This window comes from Perca flavescens, chromosome 12 (genome assembly GCF_004354835.1).
Source record: "Perca flavescens isolate YP-PL-M2 chromosome 12, PFLA_1.0, whole genome shotgun sequence".
Taxonomy (NCBI): Eukaryota; Metazoa; Chordata; class Actinopteri; order Perciformes; family Percidae; genus Perca; species Perca flavescens.
Window position 1 is genome coordinate 27708452 of NC_041342.1, and position 25363 is coordinate 27733814.

The 25363-nt window shown below is 39.9% G+C and overlaps 1 protein-coding gene across 1 annotated transcript in view; it reads left to right on the top strand.

Annotated features, from left to right (window-relative positions):
• The first annotated feature begins 15480 nt into the window (after nt 1-15480).
• The window catches only part of map4l (microtubule associated protein 4 like), a 101577-nt gene continuing 91694 nt past the window's right edge, over nt 15481-25363 (top strand). Inside the window, exon 1 of the mRNA XM_028594104.1 lies at nt 15481-15603. The gene's annotated coding sequence lies outside the window, so the exon portion shown is untranslated. The remainder of the gene's footprint in view (nt 15604-25363) is intronic.

Consider the following 25363-nt stretch of genomic DNA (forward strand, 5'->3'; position numbering starts at 1 on the left):
ACTTTCATCACTTCATCTGCCAGGGCACTCACAGGAAGCCACCACTGTTTATCATCGTATCATAATCACAACAGAACATGTTGTATCTAAAAGTGGACTTCAAAGCTAAAGTAGGGACATTTTTGGCTTTCTTCTTTCTTACTTTTTTCTGTTTCTTTATTCCCTTTCTTCATTACACCATCTGTAATTACATCTTCATTACACCTCCTTTCCTTTGTCAATCTGTCCTTCCAGTTTCCTTCTTCCTCTCTTGTATTCTCCCTCTCTTTCTTTGTCTCATTCACTTCTCTCTTTAACCCTACTCACCATTTCACTTTGCTTAGTTCTCTCTTCCCCTTGGCTCTCCTCCTTTTATATCACCCTCCATCTCTCCCTCCTGTTCTCTTTGACATGTCTCTGTGTTTCCTGTCCTTTGTGAAACCCTCCTCTCTGTCACATCTTGTTTTCCTCATTCTATCCTGTTTTAATCCAGTTCCCGCCCCCTTCCACAGCAAAGTCACGCTATTGGAGGAAATGGGTGAATAGTGGCTGCTGAGTGACAGGTTATTCTGGGCCGCCTGTGGAGGTAAACATAGCGAGGTAATGGAGGTAAACGTCCGGTAGTTGGCTGGTTGGTACACAAACAATAGGCCAGTAGGTTCTGGCTCCTGCAGGCTCACCCACACTATATGAAGCTTGTCTCTATTATTATGTCTATCTACAAGCACCTAACCATGTGTTCACACCTTAACCAACCCTGTTGATGGCTTGCTTTGTTCTTACTCCAATCTGACAATTGATTTGCTGGAGTGGTCTAGAGCTACATAATTCCACATTTTGACTTGTTTCTTAAAATTTTAATTTGTATCCATTATTACGCCAAGATATCTAAATTCAGTAATTATATCAATCTTTTTACCCTTGATGAGAATGTCAACATTAAGAGGCTGTAGGATCTAGGAGGAAAGTAATGGCAGAACTTTATGAAGTTCAAAAGGCAGTTAGAGCACAGTTAGTGTCAAAGGAGGAAATAAGGAATACAAAGGCTACCAGCCGCCACTAACTGGAATAGAGTGTGGATCAGGAAATGCACATGCGTGGAACGCCAGACTGAAGCTGACCCTAAATAAGGTACGAATAGAACTGCACGTGCGTCCGCATGACCAATACAAGTCCGCTGACGCTGAACGCAATCAGTGTGTCTGAGCCTTAAGACATGATTGATCAGCCACTGTATGATCCTTTCCATAGCCTTTGTTAGCTTCTTAGCTGCTAGCTCAGATGTTTTTGTGTGTGTGCATTCAACAGTGTCATCAGTGTGCGTTTGCAAGTCGGTGACACTGTTGTGGAAGATCATTAATACTGCATATACTAAAAAATAGGGGGCCTGACATCGATCCTTGAGTATCCTTGTACACTTGATGTTACTGGACAGTGCATCATTAACTTTAAAACACTGCATCCTATTCGATAAATATGAAGACATCTACATCAGTAGCCTACTGTAGATCAAATGCTTTTCTTAAAAAGCAGGAAGTAAAGAGCAGATTTACCTACAAACTTGTGAATCTATCTAAAATTATAAGTCTCAAATAGCTTAATAATGTGGGTTTTAATGTGGGAATTTATTTAAAGACAAGTTCAAACCTGTCTTTCTTGCGTTTTTCAGACTCTCATAATGTCTGTCTGCTTGTCATCCTAGTCAGTAATAGAACAGCAAAAACAGAGACATGTATTTAAAATAAAATGCTTATTTATCTTAAAAGGCAGTAACACAGTAACTAAGTATTTTACAGCAGTTATACATGTCATTCTTTCTGCTAAAAAAGAATCAGGGCTTCTGTGCCCTCTGACCATTGCAATCGTTATTGTTGGTTTCTAATGATCTTGGAACTTATAATAATAAGCTACATTGCCTAAATTGGTGTCACCTAAATTTCTAATGTGTAAACTGTTAATGTAATTTAGAGTAAATGTAATTTTGAATTATAGTCTCCACAATTTCAAAAGGAACGCTGGTATTTTCTTAGTTGGTTAATATTACTTTCTAGAATTACATTATAAACTGTCACGAAACATTGATGCAAAAAAAATAGAGATCCATTGACACGGTCAATCTAAAATGAAACTGACATCAATATCCTGTCTCTGTCTGGAGGTGTTAGGCCAAGTGGGACACACACACTCACTCACACTCTTTCTCACACACACACACACAGAAAGAGAGAGAAAGAGAGAGAGCATTTGAGGCCCTGTTCGTCTGGCAGAGTGGAAGATGATTCTTCCAGGAAGGCAGGAAAGGGACCTCTCAGTAATTTATTCACATTGTTGGCCAATACAAACTAACTCTTAACATTACACTGTCTGACCCAGACACGCAACAAGTCTATGTGATCCTACACACACACACACAGACACAGGCCCACATTCATAAATAATTCCTTGCGATCCAGCGAGTGTCATGTTAAAAGATGGTGTCACGGCAGTTTCACGCGGTGTCGCTTTGGCGATCAGCTGAGAAACCCACCAAAATCACCTGGTATCAAAAGTGAGTCGAGACGAGCCGAACGGAACCACGCAGTGGAAATGGGGCATTAAAGAGTAACTTCACAGCAAGCTTAAAAGCAGTGTTTGCTTCCCTCTCTGGTTTAAAGTTATAAGCCTTTTTTTTTCTTTTCTGACCAGCAATACAGATGGGTGTGGTTGGGTGTGGGATGTTGCATCTGTAACCGCACTCAACAGTGATGTCAGGGTGTCCTGGGGTACACTTGTACATCACTGCAGCAAGGTAAGAAGAAGAGGTCAGCAAAGAGAAGATTTTTAGCGGGTGCTAAGCTACTGCTTTAACCAGCCTTCCTGGGTTTGATTTTATCATCTCACCAGCATCTGACGCGACATGCTCCCACCAACGTAGCACCTTCCATTACTTTTACACAGTGATGCTTTCAGTCTTTGCCTGGTAGGAAGGGACGGATGGTTCACGACATATAACATGCTTTGTTTTTCCTGATGTTATGGGGAATAATGCTATACTATCACTGTCAAGTGAGATAATATACAAATACCACTATTGGTGGTGGTATCTGTTCTTCCCTGAGCAAGGTTTAAGGTTAAAAAAAATTTGGGGTTGTAAGACAAACAAAAAATATGGCTACTGCTGTCATGTTCAGACAACCAAACATATCCTGGGTTCAGAGAAAGAGAGGAGAGGGAGAGCAGGGAAGTAAGGAGAGACCTCTGGACCCTCTTTGAGTGTTTATATAGTGGAGGTAGGATATCCTGCTACATGATGAAATCATTACAGACGTATGTAGTGTGTGTGTGTGTGTGTGTGTGTGTGTGTGTGTGTGTGTGTGTGTGTGTGTGTGTGTGTGTGCGTGTGTGTGTGCGTGCGTGTGTGTGTGTGTGTGTGTGTTTAGTTACCTAAAGTTAGGAAAATAAGGTAAAAAGAAATAGGCCTATCACTTCATACTTTAAGCTCCAATCAGTTGGTAAACAAAACACAGAACGTAACATATTTTCAATCAATATATATTTTCTATATATTTTATTTTTTCCTTTAGCTCCAATCATTTGATTAAAAAAAAATAAAAACTATGCTATGTGGGGAAAGTAGAATTAAATAAATGATTAACTGTGTGCTAAGGCTAAAATAAAATATAACATAAAATAATATGAAATTACAAAGTATGCCTACCTCAAGATGAGACGATTAGCTCTGTTGCTCTCTACAACTGTAGGATACATCATGTTGATAGTTTCCATCATCCACTGCCGACACATGGAGGATGTTGGTGTGTCTCAGCGCTTTCAGAAAAATAGACCAGCAGGAAAATCTCCAAATCCTTGATGTGTTCCTTTAATCTTTACTGATGAACCATTCCCATGTAATAACTAAATACAGTCAGATGTAAAACACAGGAAATAGCATTAGTTCCTGTGGCTGCACTATACTAAAATATCACACACACACACACACACACACACACACACACACACACACACAAACACGCACACACACACACACACACACACACACACACAACACACACACTGAAACACACACACACATACGCACACAGGCACACACGCACACAAACCCACACACACATTCACGCGCACACACACACACACACACACACACACACACACAGATCACCTTTCAGCAGCGCTGCCTCTAAGCAAGCATGTGTGTGTGTGTGTGTGTGTGCGCAAATGTGTGTGTGTGTGTGTGTGTGTGTGTGTGTGTGATCCAACCTCTCTCGGTGGTCTTGCCCTGCTCTCTGCTTTTACGTTTTTTTGTGTGTGTTCATGTGTATTGAGTAATACAATAGTGTGCTGGAGTGGAGATCATATGGGAGCCTAAAATCTCTGATGTAGCAAAAGAAAAAAATGACGGAGCAATGAAGGGATTGAATGAAAGAGAGATGAGTGATAGAAGTGAGTAGAGGAAAAAAAAACAGAGGCAGAGGCGGTGCTCTCTGAGTGCGCTCTAGTTGGTAATACGACTAAAGATTTATTTAAGATCAAGACAAGAAATGGTACAATTGTATTTATGTATTTTTTTTGCATTACTGTAATACATAGTATTGCAAACATAGAACTCTGGTGTAATAACCCATATTGCCAGAGATCCAAACAGTATTGCTGCTTATGATTTTTCTGGGAATGTCACCCAGTTCATAATACTGCAAATGGAAGGGGTTTCATCAGTGGGCCACAGGCTCAGTCTACATTGTGTTAACTCATTCAGTGATAGATAAGGACCTAACAGACATTTATTTACTGTAAATGAAAATATTAAAGATCCCTTTTACAGTAAGATGCTTATGTTATTTTCATGTTAATGTTATATCTCAACATAGTGTTTGCCTTCATACATAGATACTCACACACAGTTCTGAACTTTTATCATATGTGTAACAGTCTAAAAGTGTTCTTTATCAACCTTCACATGCATAAAAACAAGAGCATAATTTCCTGGTCTGTGTTTTTCTTACACAAAGTCAGTGAGATTCTTTGAAGCCTGGGATAATGGTCCTCTTTTTTTCCCTCAATGTATTATTGTTGGTCCGACACTCATACGTTTCCATGTCCCATCTAGACGGAAATTTTACATTTGTCACACTCATGTCTGTCTGTGTGTGTGTGTGTGTGTGTGTGTGTGTGTGTGTGTGTGTGTGTGTGTGTGTGTGTGTGTGCGTCCTTTGAGGTACCATTTGCTCTCTACTTGCATAAAGTAATGTAAAGAGTAAAAAGGTGGTGAAAAGCAAAGAGAAACAACAATGAAGCGTGCATCACCCAGAGGCTTACTCATACAAATATGGAAGTGGAAGAGGAAACCAGAATGAATGGAATGACGAAAGAAAGAGAGAGTAAGAGGCTGCGAGGAAAGGAATGTGAGTTAGTGAGTGAGTTACCGAGCCCAAACTAACCGCCAAAAAACCAAACAGTGTCTGAATGTTTTCCCATTTGTACTATAGGCCTATATAAATATAAATGGAGAACTAATGCAGCATGTAAAGCACGTATAGGGATCTAACACTTCCCAGTGCATTACTTTGTTTATTTGAACAGCTTTGATTATCACTCACTTTGGAATACTGTGTGGAACTCATTCTCTATGAGCATCAATGTTAATGTCAACAGTGAGAGATGTGTACCACGGCATTCCTTGGCTGCACGACTTCTCGTATTTGAGTGAATGCGTTTGGAAAACAAGAGTGGGCAGTGATGTAAGCAATGTATGTGGTCCAATTATTGTGCAGCCATGCTTTAGAAATAATCTGAATGGGCAGTCCCATAACGAATCATTAAGAGTAGCCTTTTGGCCCCAAGCAGAGTTGGAAAGTAACTTTTATTTAAGTACGGCAATTAACCCTAATACTGTCCAGGTCACCGTGAAGATATAGAATGAACAGTATGTAAGGGTTAAATACAATTTATTAACATGCTAAAGGACTTTTCTTGAGTATTTCAATTTTCTCCTACTTTAGGCCACTTCTACAGTATTACTATGTAAATATGTTTGATTTATTACTATTATTATTATAACTAATTCTATAACTAATTCTATTCTTTTTCTATTTCTTATACTTAATGCATATTTTTTTCACACATGTCTACTTAATGTGTATTTGTGGTATTCTGTTGTGTGTACATTGTTTTTCTTTTGAGCTGCTGTAGCAAAGGAATTTCCCCAGTGTGGTATTAATAAAGTCTATCTTATCTTCTACTCCACTACATCTAAGAGGGAAATACGCTACTTATGGCACTACATTGATATGCCATTTGGGGTTACATACTTACTTTGTAGACAATTTGACCTAAAACAACATGTGGTAAGTATATAACAGTTAAGATATTGTTAAAAATGGATGCACTGGTTCAACTTCCCAGCCTTTTTTGCTTGTGACCCCTTTCAAAAGAGCTGTGTGTATTTGGGACCCTTCATCAACTTATAAGTCAGAGTCTAAACTTCTCTGAAACAATTTAAATAATTGAGGCCCAGAGGTCAAATAATCCAACATTTCACAAATAAAAGTAAAAGATCTATATAGATTTGTGTAGCAGGACTTTTTCATCTTTCCTACCCCATTAATAATCTAACAACCCCTCAGAAGTGACCCTTTGGAGAGGCCCGACTCTTAACTTGGGAACCACTGGACAAAACCACATAACTGTAAATAAAGTAGTCAAAACTAGCTCCCTCTTGAGCAGCTAACAGTAAAACCTAATAATGTCATATGATAATTATATCAATACATTTCTGTACTTTCTAATTTCTAGGATTCCTAATGCAGGACTTTTACTTGTAATGGAGTATTTTCATATTGTTGCACTTGTAATTTTACTTAAGTAAAGGAATCTGAGTACTGTAGCTTCTGTGGAGTTTATCTCAGATTGCATTACTGTAATCAGAGTGATTGCTGAAAAAAAGTTGCAAAAATAAAGATTTTGGCCACTGGATGGTGCTGTATGTCCACGTTATGTCTGCCCTGTTTGGATCCATATGGTTGTCTTGTACACAATCTGTTTTTGTTTTTTAAAGGAGCCGCATGAACCAGTGTGTGTGTGTGTGTGGGGGGTAAAGGTAAAGTGATTAATAATGAATGAATAATTTATATAATAAAGAATTTTCATAGCCTATATACTTCAAGTTTATTTTGCATCACTGCACAACAACAACAAACAGCAGGAACAGGCTCAAGTGCTGGATGTAACACCGCTGCTGTGAGCAAAACTAAAGTACAGTAAGACGTATTCCTCATCTCATTCTTCTGTTAATCTTTCCTCCTCTATCACCTCTTCATACTCTCATCCTTTCTATGCTTTATTCACATTACATGGTAAACAGTACTAAGCTTCACGTAGTCAGCATCCAAAGCTGACATGACCTTTTGTTCTTTTACAAGATAGACAAACACATGGCCAGTGTAGAGGTTATGTTGTGTTTTCGCTTCATGCATGGCAGCGCAATGTAGACACAGTGCAAATATACTGAGGCATAATGTTTTATGTTTAAAGGAACACGCCGACTTATTGGGAATTTAGCTTATTCAACCCCCAGAGTTAGACAAGTCCATACATATCCTTCTCATCTCCGTGCGTGCTGTAAGGCTGTCTGACGGCTACAGCGGCATCAGGCCAGCACAGAACATGCAGGTGAATGGTTCCAACTAGCCAACTGCTCCGAATAAGTGACAAAATAACGCCAACATGTTCCTATTTACATGTTGCGATTTGTAGAATCACAGCCTGTACAAAAAACAATGTAACATGAGACACAGCCATCTTATAACCGTAAACAAACCGGGAACTATATTCTCAGGCTGAAGAATATAGTACTTGGGCGGAATGATTTGCTTAGCAGCAAGCCTGTCTGAGAATATAGTTCCTGGTTTGTTTACGTACGTTAGAAGACGGCTGTGTCTCATGTTACGTTGTTTTTTGTACAAGCTGTGACTCTACAAATCGCAACATGTAAATAGGAACTTATTCGGAGCAGTAGGCTAGATGGAACCAGTTACCTGCAGGATCTGTGCTAGGCTAAGCTACCGGTGGAGCCGTCAGATAGCGTTACAGCACACACAGACACAAGAAGGGTATGTATGGACTTGTCTAACTCTGGGGGTAACAGTGAATAAGCTAAAGTCCCAATAAGTCGGCGTGTTCCTTTAAGAGCGACAACATTAGTCCTACTTTCAACTCCACCTTAGCATCCTTCCCACTGTCTGCCTCACCCTTCCTCACCCATGCCTTGCTATCTTCATTTCCCCAACCCCCTACCCCTCTAAACCAGACACCCCCTGTGCAGCCTCGCCCCAAATCCCCCTACAACCTAAAACTCTCTCTTCCAAATCTCCTTTCTCCCAGCGATCCTCCTTCCCGCCCCCAAATCCTTCAGTGCTGCCAATCACTAAATAACTCAACCTCCATCATTAACTTTTTGATATTTTTAATTTCCTGATTGGGTGTATGCTGCTGCTTGCTTGCATCAACCCAATCGTGAACGAGTGCAAGCATGTGTGTGTGTGTGTGTGTGTGTGTGTGTGTGTGTGCGCAAGTGTGTGTTTGAACCAGTGTTAACATGGCATATCGTGTGTATCAGTGTGTCAATCCCTGAGCTAAGCCTCGGCTCGGCAGGGGTTCACTCCTTATTTAGGTCATGGGATGGTAAAAGAGTTAAACTCCTCTGGATTGGTCCACACTGAAAAAGAATGGTTTCAACTCCAACAACTGGTCTGTGTGGCCTAAATTCTGCCCGCCACTCACATACAGAGGCGGTGCTAATCATAACCATACTGTTTATTGTAAAGGGGTGTATACAAATGTTGGCAATACCATAAAATCCATAGTCATAGTTAATATGTAATATATTTTAACTTTTTTTTTACTTTTTTTTTACTTTTTTTTAAATTTTTTAAGACAGGGGGAGGTTTTCTAGAAAGGCGTACAGTGATAAGAGGAATCGAAAAGAATGAGCAGGAGGAATGATACGGCATGAGAGGAGCAAAAAAAGAGGACAGAGGATAGATGCAAAGATGCTGATGATAGGAGAGAGAGAGAGAGAGAGAGAGAGAGAGAGAGAGAGAGAGATGATGCAGGCAGGATATTACATAACACTCTGTCAGACCAGGAGAGAATCAGGGAGGAAAGGAGGGAACAGAAGAAGAGTTGATGGGATGAGAGCATAAATGGAGGAGAGGACAGGAAGAGACGCAGTCTGTGAATGATGAGAAACCGTCCTGACTCTTCCTCTGCATGAACCTGATGAAGATGATGGACTCACTGCCACGCCCTCTGGTTTGAGTCATCGAGACCTGCTGCTGCTGCTGCCCCAGACCTCTAGAAAAAGAAATCTGACACAACACAGATGACTAAAGATGCAGTTTACAACAGGCCTAGGTTGTATGGATGTCCATTACCTTATGCTTTCTTTGTGTTTTATGTGGATTTCTGAGGACTATGGTTAACTGCTCCTCAGATCTCTGCAGGGTAAATCCAGACAGCTAGCTAGACTATCTGTCCAATTAGAGTTTTCTGTTGCACGACTAAAACAACCTTTGAGCGTACACATGTTCCACCCACTATCATTGATGGCTAAACTGTTGAGACAGTACAAGAATATAAGTACCTTGGCACGATAATTGATAGCAAGCTATGTTTTGAACCGCACACTGATGCTGTCTGTGCCAAAGCCCATCAGCGTACGTACTTTTACCAAAAACTGAGGAATTTCAACGTTGACCCCACGTTTATGAGAATGTTTTATTCCTGTTTTATTGAGTCTGTTTTAACCTTTTGTTTTATTTGCTGGTTTGGTTCTCTGTCCATGAAAAACAAAAAACGACTAGAGAGTATCGTTAGGACATGTGGCAAGATTACAGGCATCAACTTTCCCACTCTCTCCCACATCTACTCCAACAGAGTGGCAAAGAAGGCCCAATCCATTGCTGCTGACCCTAGCCACCCTTTGTCCTGCCAGTTTAAGTTGCTACCCTCAGGACGTAGGTACTGCATGCCCAGATGCAGGTCCAATAGACTCAGAAACTCTTTTATCCCGACATCTATTTCCATTTTAAACAATCTGCCAGAACTGTTTTAAATGTATGTATTTTTATTTACTATTGTGGTTTAGATACTGTGGGTATTTCATGTTTTGTTGTATTGTTGTTTGTCTTGTCTTATGTGTGTCTGCTGGCTGTACAAATAATTGCCCCTCGGGGGCAATAAAGTTACCTTGACCTTGACCAAAACAAGTTCCTTCCCGAGGCTATTTTGCAGAGGCACCGTGGCTCCGTCCGTCTCTTAGCGCCCCCCAAGACGATTGTGATTGGTCGTTAGAAATGCCAACAAACTAGAGCACCACGGACTGAAAACAGCAGTCAACAGCCTGCCTGCTAGCTCGGTCAATGATCATTTTAGCCAACGCCTTAATTTTAAATAATTTTGAATTTGCATGTACTTCCTGGTTTGAAGGCCTAACAAACCGACTTAAAGGGAGGCTGCAAACAGCACAGAATAAATTAATACGAGTAATCCTGAACTTGGGCCATAGGTCTCATATAGGTAGGTCACAATTTGTTGAGCTCAACTGGCTCCCTGTTGAGTTTTGTGTCACTATGTCAAGGCTGACCATGATCTATAAAATATTGTTTGGTAGTGTCTAAATTTTTTTGTCGTGACTTATAACTAAGCATATCTGATCTGTGTCCTTATAGATTTAAGACAGCGTTAAGGAAAAGAACCTTTGCTTATATAGGGGCAGTTCAGTGGAACAAATTAGATCGGCAAATTAAAGTAATTTCCACACTGAACTCTTTCAAAAAGATAGTCAAGGCCTGGTTACTAGATAGGGTTGCGGAATAGAACAAAAGGCAAATTACAAAATTTATATTTTTATTTATTTAAGGAAAATGTTTTTATGTCATGTCGATTTCCATCACACAATCTGTACGTGTCTTGTCTTGTCCTGATGTGTTGAGGACCACAAGGGAAATAAGTCCTGGACTTTATTGTGTTTTATCCTCGATTGTATTAGATGTTTGATACAATAAAATAAATCAAATCAAATCAAAATCCTTAACCACAGCTAGCTACTTCACTTCATAAAATCACGCCGCAGACTGCAGGTAATGTGAATAAAACATTTTACTGCAGAATACTAAACTCTTGTAACTTTATCACAACTTTTGGCTTTTTAACAACACTTTATTTTCTGAGACCACTAGATGGCGCTCTCTGTTTAACAAAGGGTTGAAAGCACACTGAATTGCCATTCCTTGAGCCTTTTACTTTAAACCAAGAGCGCCATCTAGTGCCATAAATAAATACAACTAATGGTTCATAGGGCTTCATTTGGACATTACGACTAACATGCTAACTAATTATCTGTTACTTTCATTTCCTGTACTCACTGAGTACATTTATGGTGACTGTCTGTGTTGGTCTTAGTCTGCCAATTCAAACAACACAACAGTATTATGATTAATACAACTATTAAGTCTTGTCTGTAATATACCGGTAGGTCAATAATATAAAATACTGTAGCTCAGTGCTTTCCAACCTTTCTGGTCTGAGGTTCCCCCACAGCCCTGTCATATTAAGTCACATACCCCGCCCTATCAATTCCCAATGTGTTCACACTATTTATTATATTAAAGTGAATATTCTTACATTTTCATGCAATTGAACTGTAAACATTTAGGTTGGTTGGTCAGAAATTATATTAGCTAGGCCTACTACTTGAAGTGTGGCTTAATGATTCAACAGTCATCCATTACTTTTAGCTAATCATTTGAACTGTTTAGTCAGTAGGCCACCTTTAACTATTTATTTCTACCATTAATTCCTTGGCTATATGTTTAAACATCTGTGTTGAGCTGTTTTAGCTGATATATTGTTTTAAATAAATCATAATTTCAATTATTATTTTCCAAGTACCCACTGGCAACAGCAGGAATACGCCTTGCCGAGGAATCACCGTAGGTGTTGATTCAAAGACTACTCCTGCTACTTGTGATCTAATTGGAGAAGAACTGCCAATCGGAATTGACCTTTTATCCTCCAATTGGTTGGTTTGATGGCACACTTGTAATGCTGTGAAAATTTGAGCGAGTGTGTCAAGAGTTGAGCGTGCACAGAGTGAAGAGGTTAAGAGGGAGGGAGACATGACCTGCGCGCAGGTAGACGCTGCTTCACGCAGGTAGAGTTTTTGAGAGGGCACATGAGTAAACTGCGTGAAAAGGGTTATTATTGCACGTTAATATGCACGATAATAGCAAACGTGCAAATACATTTATTGAGCACGGAATAGGTTTTTGTTTGCTCAAACAAAATTATTTTTTGCGTAATTTCTGTTCAGAATGTAATGTGCTTGCAAAATATAGTCCTCTGTGCTCAAAACATACAGTTACTCACTCAGGAATGAGGCACATATGTAACACCATACAAACCAGTGGGGAAATTACAATTTGACACTCTGTTTTGTTAGACACACCACACACCTCATGGAGAGATGTCCGAGTGAGGGGGCTGCGAGTTAATCATTACTGTAGGGATTGATTTTTATGATGAAAAAACAACACAATCAGCTCCTGCCCGGAGAAGATGAATGTTCAGTATATGTGAATAAATAGACTTTGTCATTTTGATGTGTTTGTTCACTGTGAGTTTGTGCTTGTGTACTATGATGTTTCAGAGATTACACACAAACCCACCAAATCAAATGGGAGCCATAATCCCAGATAATCCTATAGAAACCTCTGCTTTACCAACAGGCAGTCAGTCATCTGGCTAGCTAGCTTCATCAGCTTGCAACTCTGACAGTCCAACAGTCAGTCAGTCAGTCAGTTAACTAACAAACTGAACTGTCATCCACGCACTCACACTTGGCCCAGTTGCTTTGAACCGTGCCCGAGCATGACTGCCCCCCCACTGCTGCACTCACACTGCAATAAAACAATCAGGGCCAGAGCATGCTTACGTCATTACATTGCGGGATTCGCCGACTATAATTCCTGTTCATCTGTAAGGTAAGAACCAGACCCTGGCACGTTTAGCAATCCCACTAGTCAAACGAAATGGACTTTGGGGTCAAACATGCTCAACAAACTGACCACTTGCACTGTAAGAGGCACAACCATTTGCAACTATGAGTTTTAATAAAAAGGTGCATCCACAGAATGTCGATCTTATGCGTGTTTGTCTCTTGTGCTGTTCTGCATGTATTTTTAGTTGAGTTTATGTATTTTAAAGGCCCATCTAGACGGGCATTGCAAATTAGCTATAGATGTGGTATGTGGTGGCATTGATTCATGCTATATACTTATCCCTTTACAAATAGACATAGCATTTAAATATAATATGTCCTGGATGGCAGGTGACATCACAGACTGATGATATACCTACACTAAGAGGATTTTAGAGGACATTTGCCCTTTAAATCCCAACTCGCTTTTGATTACTTTTAAAGTGTTATGTTTTCTTGTTAGGATTTGTAACCCCATATACATTATTATATGATCATGGAAGAATGCATGCAAACCCAATTGTACCTCACTTAACCCTTTTTAATTCCAACGGCCTGCTGGCGGGCCGGGCTGACTTTTTGTCTTTCAGAGCAGGCTCAGATTTGAAGATAGAGTGAAGGTATTGGTATCATATGAAACTAGACAATCTGAGGAATCCAATGGTACCAAACCATATCACATTGCCTATGCTTGTCTGATCTGAATGAAAATTGGTTTTATGGGTACCTAAAAGAGTCTTCCCTTTACAGACATGAACACCATATGCTAATCCGTGCCGCTTTTCTCATGCAGTACAAATGTGTTATTTTTGCCTATTCTAAAATGGTGTTTTTGAAAATATCTGCGTACTCTGGTCTTGGAGTTGCATAAATTGGGTAGGACTGGAAAGCTGAGACTTTTGTGAACTCAATGAGAGCAATTGTATTGCTGTAGGATGATGTTAGTCCCCATAGAAGCCATATCAATTTAGTGAGACCATTTTCTGAAACTTACCTTTATAAAATATTGTGACCTCTAGGTTAATCACAGCATCATGAAACTGTACAACCACAAACTAAACACCTGGGGCATTCACAAGATGTAGGGCTTTCAGGATTCAATATTCAAGATTCTTTTCAGCAAAACACAGAAATGTAAAGCATGAACGAAATTACGAGCATGGCTCCTTTTAAACAGGGTAATAAATAGAACTCTTAATAAATATATATATAACAGAAAAAATAATTTCCAGCAGAATATTTGTCTGTACATGTGTGATATATTGCACTTATAAATGAATAAATAGTATTGCACATTTGCATAGTAAAGCACAGTTTAGTGGTTTTATTTAAACCATTAAGGCCATCCAATTGCCGAAAAATACAATTATTGCAGAAATCTCAAAGTGTTTGATACCAAATCACAGCATGGATTTTTCCCCCCATGGTGTTCCTCAAGGTCTTAGTGTCTTAATGTGGTATTTTGAAAGGGATTTTGGACCCTTTTTATCAATTCTCGAGTGGTCCACAACGTGATACACAACAGGAGCTACCCAAGTAAAAACATTCCAGATGTTATTGCGACAACAACAGCTCAGAGCAAGGTAACAACTCTTTTTAAAAACATTTTAACTTTCTATTTTTGAGGTAGTCAAATTTTAATTTGATGGTAGAACCCTGATGTTACAGCGTGAATGACATATTGATGCATGTTTTATATTTTTTTTTATTCTCAGGTAATGGCTTATCTATGATGCAAGTTTTTAATATTTTAATATGGATTAATTATGGTTAGTTTGTAGATCGCTATAGTAATTTGTTACCTAATTTATATATTAATATATTATTTTTTAATTTGTTTATGTATTTGCATGTCTTGGTCTTTGAACACCTTCAGTCCATGTTGGAAATAGCATGTTATTCTTTAAGGGTGAGGGAAAAAATTGATACAGCATAGTATCGCGATATTTTCCGTGGCAATACTGTATCGATACACAGACGCCAAGTATAGATCTTTTATTATATATGTGTTGGTCAGTTTATCTGCTTGACAATCCCATTTTGTAGCAATAAAATTGTAATGAGATTAACAAACAGAGAAATGTATCTTTCTAGATGAAACAGATGTTGACGAAGTTTCCTTTTGGGGACATAATTTGAAATTGGGAAAAATGTTAAGTTGGAAAAAAAAAGGTAATAAATTGCAATATTGTATTGTGACATAAGTATCGTGATGATATCGTATCATAAGACCTCTGGTGATTCCCAACCCTATTATTCATGGGATTTACTGCAATGTATTTTACAAAAAAAAGGATAAAAAAAAATCAAGTCAAAAGCTTCGTATTTACGGCAGCACATGAAGGCAGCAGCATCAGCAACCCTGATGCCTGCAGATCAGACAGGCTTTTTTTTTTGTTGCTCCGGGCTACTGATTGGCTGAGCCGGTTGGGAAGGGGGAGGGGCTTGTTTCTGAGTCCTGGCACCAGTCTGCTCTGCAAGCAGCGAAAGGTGGAGAGATTTTCCCCCTCTCACACTCTTGACTGTCACACACACATATACACACACACACACACACGCGACCTTTGACTGAAACGGGACGCATCGAAACGGTGAGTAGAGTAGATTGTTTTACTGATATAATTCATACCTGATATATGATGTGTCATCGCGTGATTATCGTTGTTTACTGTAGGCTATCCTCGCGCTGCGCCATCCTCTCGTGCATTACTAAATGAGTGATGACATTCATGTCATATTTATAGCGTTATTTATGTCTCTCGCTGCAGTGGCATGGCTTTGGGCCTATATTTAGCTTGTTGTATGGCGGACAGGCAATTTGACATCGTGGTGCACGGTCTTTCCCATCACAATGGTGGAGGATAGTGGGCGTGTGGGGGGATCTGTGTCTCTCTTGCAGAGGTCCGTGGATTCAGGTCTCTTTGTTATGTTGGTGCCGCAGTCGGGATGGTATCAGCAGGCTATAGCAATCCAAAGATATTCCTATTCTATCCCGACATGAGCTCATAGTACTCCTCAGTAATCATCAATGAGTGTATAGGGGCCTCATTGCATCTGATGCTGTTTTAGACTTTGCCTCTTTAACCTTAATAGACCTATAGCTAATACAGTAACCTGTAGACTACGGTTGTTGGTGGTACTAGTCTGTATATATTTTTTTACTACGGAAGTGTAGTCCTCGAAGGCAGCAGGTGCAGCTCTAGAGCAGTCAAGGCCTTGTTATATAAAGGCGTTTTTTTTTCTGATGTTAACAGAGGCGATACACCAGTTTTAGGAAGAGTCTGTGATGTTCTATAGGGACCAAGCCAGTCGTTATACAATAATATCCCCCATCTCCACTCTATACACACACACACACACACACACACACACACACACATTCAGTACACAGCTACAGACGCACACACTGCATCCTCTGTCTCTGTGTGGATTAGTACACATTGTTCTATGTCTTTCTCTCTCTGGCTGTTTCTGGTTTTTGGTCTTCAGTCCATTTCACATGTGAAATTTAAAGGGATACTTTGCTGATAGTCATCCAAGTTTGTATCATAAAAATGGTGGTAGTATACGTGTAAATGAACTATGGTAAACTTCCATCCATCTTACCGGGTCCCCGGATCTCCCTGCTCGCAGGCCAGCAGCAAAACCTCCAGCTGACGCCTTTGACGAAAAAAGGTGACACTTGGAGGTTTGCTGCTGCATGGCCCCAGGCCCTGTTGCTTGAACTACCGACTTCACTTACGCACACGCACACAAACGTAGACCGAACTCAGATGAAACTGTAAAACTGCACCACTGGTCAAAGATAAACCCAAGATTATGTAACCATATTGCCTATTTCTCGCTTAAAATGTTTTTATAGAATCATATTCTCAGCTTACTGTTTAGCTTGTTACAAGCCAACCACTTTTCTGGTGTCAATACGGACAAGTTCGATGAGCTCGCATTATGTCACCAACCAGCAGGAGCGTTTATTAGTTCAGTATGGCGCAGTGTATTCTGGAAGGTGTAGATTTTCTACTTTTCTGAAAACGAATATCATACAGGCACAGATTCTAGTTATTATTTTTTATAACATCTTAATTGGAATTGGAAATTGATTTATTTAAAACAGGGACAATGCACAAATAAACATTAAACTTGTTAAACAAGAGAATATGTCTTGGGCCAGGTTATAGCAGCAATTGCTAATTTCCACCTGTAGTCCCTATAATTCGTATAGTAAGTTAGTTAAAATCGCTTTAATATCGGCGTAGAAAAAAAACAATCGCTAATCATCCTTTCAATCGTTGATATATGATCTGATCGCGAATCGGCACAAACCTCATAAAACAGCTTCTTTTCTCTGTTTTCTCTGGTCATGGAGCACCAATTTCCAAAATGTTTATGCCATTATACTGCTTTAGACAGCCCAGTTTTAGGAAAAAAAAAACTCTTTCCTGCAGTAAAATACTTCTTTAAGGTGCGGTGTTTGGGGATAGTAAATGCATGGTAAATTCAATAATAAATGGGCCACAGCACAGACACACTGTAGGAATAATATTGGAGTTGGAACATCTTAATTCTCCCCTTACATTTGCTCTAACGTTTGAGTAAACATCCTAGTGTCTGTTCTGTACCTGCTTGTTGCAACACTTCACTGAAGCTACATAATGTTTAAAGTCCGTACACATGGCAGCACCATTACATAAAATGATTTTGTAATTGTCAATTTAGCCTGACATGTTTGGTATCTTTAGAGAGTTTTAGGGTCTCGACAGGAATTTGAAATAGTTATCTGTGGCTCCTGCAGGGTTGAAGAGGTCAGTCATTTTTCTGGCAGTCTTTATGTGTTTCTTAGACACTTAAGTAGACACTTTTCGGCTCTCCAGCACTGCCTACCTGTCGCCTTATTACCGCCTGTCTCTGCCTGTCACTCATATGTCACACTGTATTTAATCAAAGATCCCCTTGAGTTTTAACTATTTATTTTTTGACATAACTACTAGCCATGGACTAGTCCTAATCGGTATTAGATGATTTGAGAACACATAACATCAGATTATAGATCAAAGTATTATTTTATGCAATTTTACTTAAAGCTATAGTGCGTAGTTTCTGTCACCCCCTTGAGGAATTCTAAATAATGACAACAAAACTGTCGGTGCGTCCACATGATATAAGCCTTCCGTGATCGCACACCACCACCAACCCTTCTCCACGCATTTGCTAGTAGCCAAGGAGGACACGGAGGATTTAAAAAACATGATGGACTCTTCAGAAAAGGTAATTATCTTCACTCGAGTTTCTGCACGTGAAAGTCACCGGACGACACAATCTTCTGAACATACCCATATGTGAACTACAGAGAGAGATGTGTGGAGCTGATAGCCTTAATTAGCAATGCATCAACTCATTTGGCAATGGTTTGAATGTAACGGACGTTCGTTATTATCAAAAAGTTACGCACTAAAGCTTTAAAAGAACTCTAAATAGGGGCGACCTCTAGCTCACCCAGTAGAGTGTGCGTCCCATGTAGGCTGAGTCCTTGGTGGGGCCTGGCATTTTTTCATCTAAAATGTTAAATGATTATCAGAAGGTCCAATAACCTCATTCCCAAACTACTAGGGGTGTGACGAGACGCTTACTCCACGAGACGAGACACATCACGAGATTGGGTTCACGAGAACGAGACGAGACAAGATTTTAAATTTTTTTTTAAAGAAATCCTCAATGATGAAATATATGAATGGAAAATAGTTTTTTTATTCAACTGAAAAATCACAAAATGCAAAACAATTTGTGTGCATTTTGAAATCAACTATTAATGATGAATGTTATTTAACTTTTTTTTACTATTTTAATGAATCATATGCAGTAAAGGACGTGCAAACACTGCAAAATGTTTTGTATAAACTCTACCAACTGGCTTCTGCCTTGTACAATTTCACATGAGAAATCTAACTCCTTTCCACAAATCGAACATAAAAAAATAAACAGTATGTGTAAATAAAATAAATGTGTAAATAACAGAAAAACTTTAAATGCAAACAGTAAGTGTATCAATAACCAAAGTACTGCTCTCTCAAAACTACAAGTGCAAACAGAAACAATTTTTTTTTTCTATAAGATAAACTACACAGAACAGCCTAAGATATGGTCATGTTCTTTTCAAGAATATAAGCATGTCGACTATTTCTGGCAGCAGTTGAGACCTTTGGGCAGTAACTATGTCTCCTGCAGTAGAAAAAACACACTCACTTGGAACAGAGGTAGCAGGGATGGAAAGGTATGCTTTGGCAAGTGGAGACAGCAAAGGATATTTAGGAGTTGCCGAAATCCGACATTTTCCACCACAGAAAATGGCCTCATATCAGCTGCAATGAAAACGCCTATGTCCCTCGTTATTGCCGTGGCTCTTGCACGGCAATTATTTGCAGAGATGCAAAGGCTTTTAGAGTTGTTTGCCCTTTTAATGTTTTCGTCGCGGGTGCAGGAGTTAGTAGAGAGCTGTGGTGGTGCTGTAAGTGTTTTTGCATAGTGCTCGTGTTAGCCGCGGTATTCGGCATTTTTTTCTTACAATGTTTACATATTGTGTTCGTCTTGTCTGTCACTCTTTCGCCGTTTATTATTTCCGCAGGAAAACCAAAATGTTGCCACACAAATGATTTAAAAGTGGCAGGGGGATCTTCAATAGTAATTTCACGCTCCATCACGCTGACATCACATCGCCTCACGAGACAACTTTTCACCTCAACGAGAAATCTCGTCACGTTTTAATCTCGCGAGATCTCGTAAAACGAGATCTCGTCACACCCTTACAAACTACAGTCACCGTCATGCAGGTATTGTATTGCAGGTGTATTGTAAGGATACAATTTGTGGCCTAAAGGCCACAAATTGTCAAACATCACTGTTTCTGTCCAATCTTAGATCTTGAATGTGGACCATATAGACTTTGATAGTACAATACTTCTTCTTACTGCATGAAATTAGATTAGACCTCAGTAATTCAGCATAGTTTTAAACAATTTAGCATTGAAGAAATAAAGACATAAATGTGTGTTACTAGCAGACAGCAGACCTGTTCTTGTTGTTGGCCATTTTATTCCAATGAAATGACAGTTTGCTTCACCCCCCTATCCCCCTTCCTTGCTCAGATTTTAGCAGGGACCTTCTCAGACAGCATACGTTTAATGGGAAACCATCTTTGTGACAGTTCAGTGATAAACAGGCTTGTCAGACAGGCAGACAGCCAAGAATAAAAATGACACATAGCGATGGAAAGAAAGACAGAAAACATCTAGCAGGTTTCCATATGCAGAATGACTTACAATGCATGCTGAAGAAGAAAATGCTTTATTTCTTTTATCATCAACATAGCATGATGGGCGCCCAGATAGCTCAGTTGGTAGAGCAGGCGGCCATGTGTAGAGGTTTACACCTCGACGCAGCAGACCCGGGTTCGATTCCGGCCTGCAGACCTTTGCTGCATGTCATTCCCCCTCTCTCTCCCCTTTCACCTCTTCAGCTGTCCTATAATTAAAGGCCTAAAATGCCCAAAAAAAGAATCTTTAAAAAAAAAAAAAAAACATAGCATGATGGCAGGAATTGTAAAGTGAAACAATATTTTACAATACTATTAGAATCAAGCTAAGGAACTATGAGGCATGCTATATCGTATTCTGACTGTATCGTTTCTGGCATACACAATTGCAAATCACTTCCTTTTCCAAGCTCGGGCCCGAGCCTGGAGCTCTGCAGCTCTGTAGCTAGACCTTTCTCTTAGAATGAATAAGAAAGAACATAAAGAAATGCTAGGTAGATGGTGACCGTGCTAGAGATGCAATGACACCAAGTACTGGGTTAAGCTTGTGAAGGTGTGTTCAGACTGAACATGAAGCAAATTATAAGGTGTAAGTAGATGTGAATGAACATGAATTGGTCCTTGAAGAAGACACAATCTGTGTCAGTGAAAAAAAGAATGTCATCCTCGGCGAAAAATATGTCTCTTCAAGATGACCAAAGAAGTAGCCTACAGCTGAGGTAGCGTGGAGGTGAGCTAGGCAAACTAAGTTCTGATGTGTTGGAAAGTGGCCAATGTACTGGATAGTGGGAGTAGCTTCACTGGGACATCCATACCCAGTGGCACCTTCCATTCCAAATCATGACTGATTTACTAATGGGTTTGGGAAGTCGGATGCAATTTCTGCAGTCGTGTTTGCAGTGAAATATATATTTTGAGGAACTGGGAGGTACATTTTTAAAGGTTTGCCAATGCAGCTCCTTTGGTATCCTTCAATGCTTGTACTACAAAAAAAGAGTGATGCCTTAGAGTACAAGCAGGATGCTAGATGGATTATCGGAGATGTTCTGACTGTTGTGATGATGATGCCATGATTTCTGCTTTAGAGATTGGTGGGATTACATGCAATCCCTTCTAGATTACCAGCCAAGCAGGCAGAAAGTCAGGCTAGCAGCCATCCAACCAGGTGTACTCAACGACCCCTTGTCAGGCGCTCAGCCATCCAGAGTCACTTAGATTTCCAATGAAACAGACAGTCAACCAGTCATTCAACTGGTAAAACCTTCACTGTAGAAGTAATTTTACAACCTACTTAACTGGTAAAACCTTCACTGTAGAAGTAATTTTACAACATAACAATGTTAGTTATAATCAGATACTTTTACAGGAAATGTGTAGGCCGCCCGGTCCTTCAGCAAATCAACAAGTCAACCTGGCAGAGTCAGTGCAGTAGCAATATGATCTAATAGTGGTGCAGTCCCTCAGGCAATCTCTAAACCATAATAGCAGTAAAGTAAAACATAAGATAACGTAACACCTTGGGGTCGAAGAGCTATAGGTGACTCTGATAGCACCCTCCAGCCATAAGGAGATCTTCCTGTAATAGTGAAAAAGCTACTTTATCATAACCTACAGTGAGGAGGAACGGGACAGATGGGAGTCATTTGTAACTAATATGTATAAATGCCTCTAGTCTGAGTGTAATATGATTGGCACAGCTTGAATTAAGGCAGTGAATTAAAGTTCCATGCCTAACCGTGAGATTGATAATTAAAACCTTGTGTAGTTTTTGAAAATGTTTGACATCTGACATGTATGGGATTAAAGCAGCACCTGGACTGCATCAATTTTAACAGAAATTGGCATGTTTTTCTGAAGACAAAAACACGCCACATTCAAAAGGATAAATAAGTTTTGTATAAAATCCATCCAAATGGTTCATTTTATGCCGAGGTAAAATGTTTCCCTTTCTACTGTTTGAATTGTTTTGGTTCTTCTGCCTGCAAATTTACTGTTCCATCTCACAGCTCTCATTAACCAAAAAAAGATCTAATAATTAGAGATGTTCCGATACCGATACCAGTATCGGTATCGGCTCCGATACTGCCTAAAACTCTGGTATCGGGAAGTACTGGAGTTAATGCACCGATCCGATACCACGTAATAAAGCCCTAAAGAAAATCTACGTAAAAGTAGTTTATTTATGTTCTTTTTCCGTTATAACTGACTGTCAAACTGGATAATAAAAGGAAGTTGTGGGGCGTTCATTGTTTGTGTTTGTTCATGTTTCACATGAGAGTTAAGAGTTAAGAGTTTAACCTGAGCCAGACGGACAACAAAGATAGAAATAATATCACATCCATACAGGGATAGTAGTATACAGTTGTTAAAATATAATAAAATATATGACACACTGGTATTGAATCGGTACTCGGTATCGGCCGATACGCAAGTTCAGGTATCAGAATCGGTATCGGGAAGCAAAAAATGGTATCGGGCCATTTCTACTAATAATCCCACTGTACGCTATTTGCTCGGCAAAGAACCAGCAGACAGACAGTGTTAGCAAGTAGCTGGAAAACATAGTGGAGCAGATAAAGCAGATAAAGAGTCAGACACTGAGTTGGAGAGTGAAACAACTTTAAACTAGAAGGGCACTCGGAGAGCGCGGACCTCTGCCAAGGCCATGCCCTTTGAGGCTCTAGAGCCCTGCACAGAAGGGTTTTCTTAATCTTGCTCCTGTGGCACCCGCTGTGTTGTTTTTCCTTTTTTGCCCATTTTTTTGCCCATTTTCACATTAATGTAGTGTCTGGAGAGCAGAGGGGTGGAATTCCTGGCTCTGATTGATTTAACGTAAACCGTTACTCGATAGTACCGAAGTCATTCGGTCAGTACCCTAAAAAGTACAGAGTTCTGTACCCAACCCGACTGCCAGGGATAGATAAGAGAAGATAACGGGATGCAAATTGCAGATAGTGTCAATGCCAAGGTAACAGGCCTCAGCACTGCCTGGTAATGAAGACACCGTGGGACAACTTTTCATTGATGCAATGTTTCCTTTTCCCTATGAGTCTGTGAACCTTGTGAAGTTGGCCTCACACCGTGCTGATGAAAATATGGGTGCAATCTGTTGCAAGTCTTTGTATTCATTATTGATGACCCTAGAGAATTATGTAAGCTATGAGCAATCTTTAAGATTTTTATTAACACAGTGGGATTTAAGGGCCTGAAATCCCTGTGAACATTTTTTTTTGCGTCTTGATAGAATAAACATATTCTGTCAATAGTGTAGTGTGTTCTCCTTCCTAAATATACTGCAGCCCTTGTTCATTTTTTTTCAGAGAGCTGATTGGTCGGGAGATGGGCTATGTTATACAGCTTGAACTTGAACATGCTGCTGCTTCAGTTGTGGTTACCATGGTGATCTTGCCTGGTTAAAAGTGAATCACCCTTGGGCAAATGAAAGGCCTCTCACAAAGATCACTCACTAACACACTAATCTTGCTTGGCGAGACAGACCCTAGCATTACCAGGAACCTCTTCACTGACTCAGTCCAACAACAAAGCTGTTGTTTGGGACAGGAGTGTTTCAGTGAGGCGTTCAAAACCACAGGTTTGGGTTTTAAATAAGCACATTACCCAGAAATACACTTGGGAGTTGAGCTATTGGTGTTGGATGGGCCAGATACTCACTGTAAGTAAACGGTAATTAATATGTGCCACCGGGACATACAGTGTAAAAATCAACTTGTGCTCTCTGTTGGACAGACTAAGGTGAAACTGTTTGTAAATTACCTTTTTGGTATTTCTGTTTTGCAATTTCTTGTAACTTATCGCAGGATCAGTTTACATACAGTATACAGGTTACACCAAAATCAGTAATAGGGCTTTCAACGAATATTCTAAATTCGAATATATATTCGAATAGTAAAAAGAAACAGACATTCAAATATGATAATGTATATTCGAATATTATAAGAGAGTAAAAAAAAAAATGGCACTACTGCGGCTATCTGCCTAGCGCGATCATTCGTGGGCTGCTGCTTCCTTAACGTTCGGCTTCCTGTCTGGTTGAGCACAGCTGGTCGGGAATAGATTCACAGTGAGCGAGTGGGCGTGTCGATGCCGTTCCTATCACGCGGCACGAAGACGCTAACGTAAATCTTAAACCGCTGAGACAACTGGAAAATCTCGTCGGACAAATTCACGGAACAGCAAGAGACTCGGTTGTTTAGGACCAAATTAGGAACGGCTCCTTGACGGCAGTGTAATCCGCGGCCTTTGTCCCGTCTAACGTTACACAAGTAGTTATGTCTACCATTGTTTGCCCTTTTATGGACATAATGCGCAAAAATAGATATTCCATTATATTCAAACCTGTGTTTTTTTTTTTTAGAACAAATATTCGAACGTCGTTTTTGGCCAGTTTTGACAGCCCTTTTGTTCAGAGGTTCTCTATGGAGTTATATTCCTATCTTTATTCAAGAGCGCATTCTTTCAATTTGAGAGCATTTCTCACTGATATTACGTTCTTGTGCTCGGACTCAGATATGTTGTTCTGTGGACACATTTGCTTAATTTATGTTACTCACCCTCATAGTTGTGTAGCTACGTAACTTGATATGTCCCACTTCAAAGCTTTCTCCCGTTTCCTGATGGGTGCAGGTGAAAGACCGTCGACCATTCTGTGCACATTATCTGTGCACCCTCAACGGGGCAGGGATCATTTCATTGGTCAACACTACACCTGGCATTCTATTGGTTGTGGAATTTTGATAGTGTTGTAACACAGAAAAATCCAAGCGCGCAGGAGAGATCCGAGAGCAGCAGATTTGCAAGCGCGCAGAATCAGGCTGAGTGCGAGGAGAAGGTTCAAAGCTGAGAGCAGGAAATCTGTCCACAGAACAACATATCTGAGTCCGAGCACAAAGTTTGAGCACAAGCAGAGCAAATCCAAGCGCGAGCATGAGCATTTGAGTGTGAGAGCAAGGTTTTGAGGGAAATTATTACAAAATCTGAACGTAATATCAGTGAGAAATGCTCTCAAATTGAAAGAATGAGCTCTT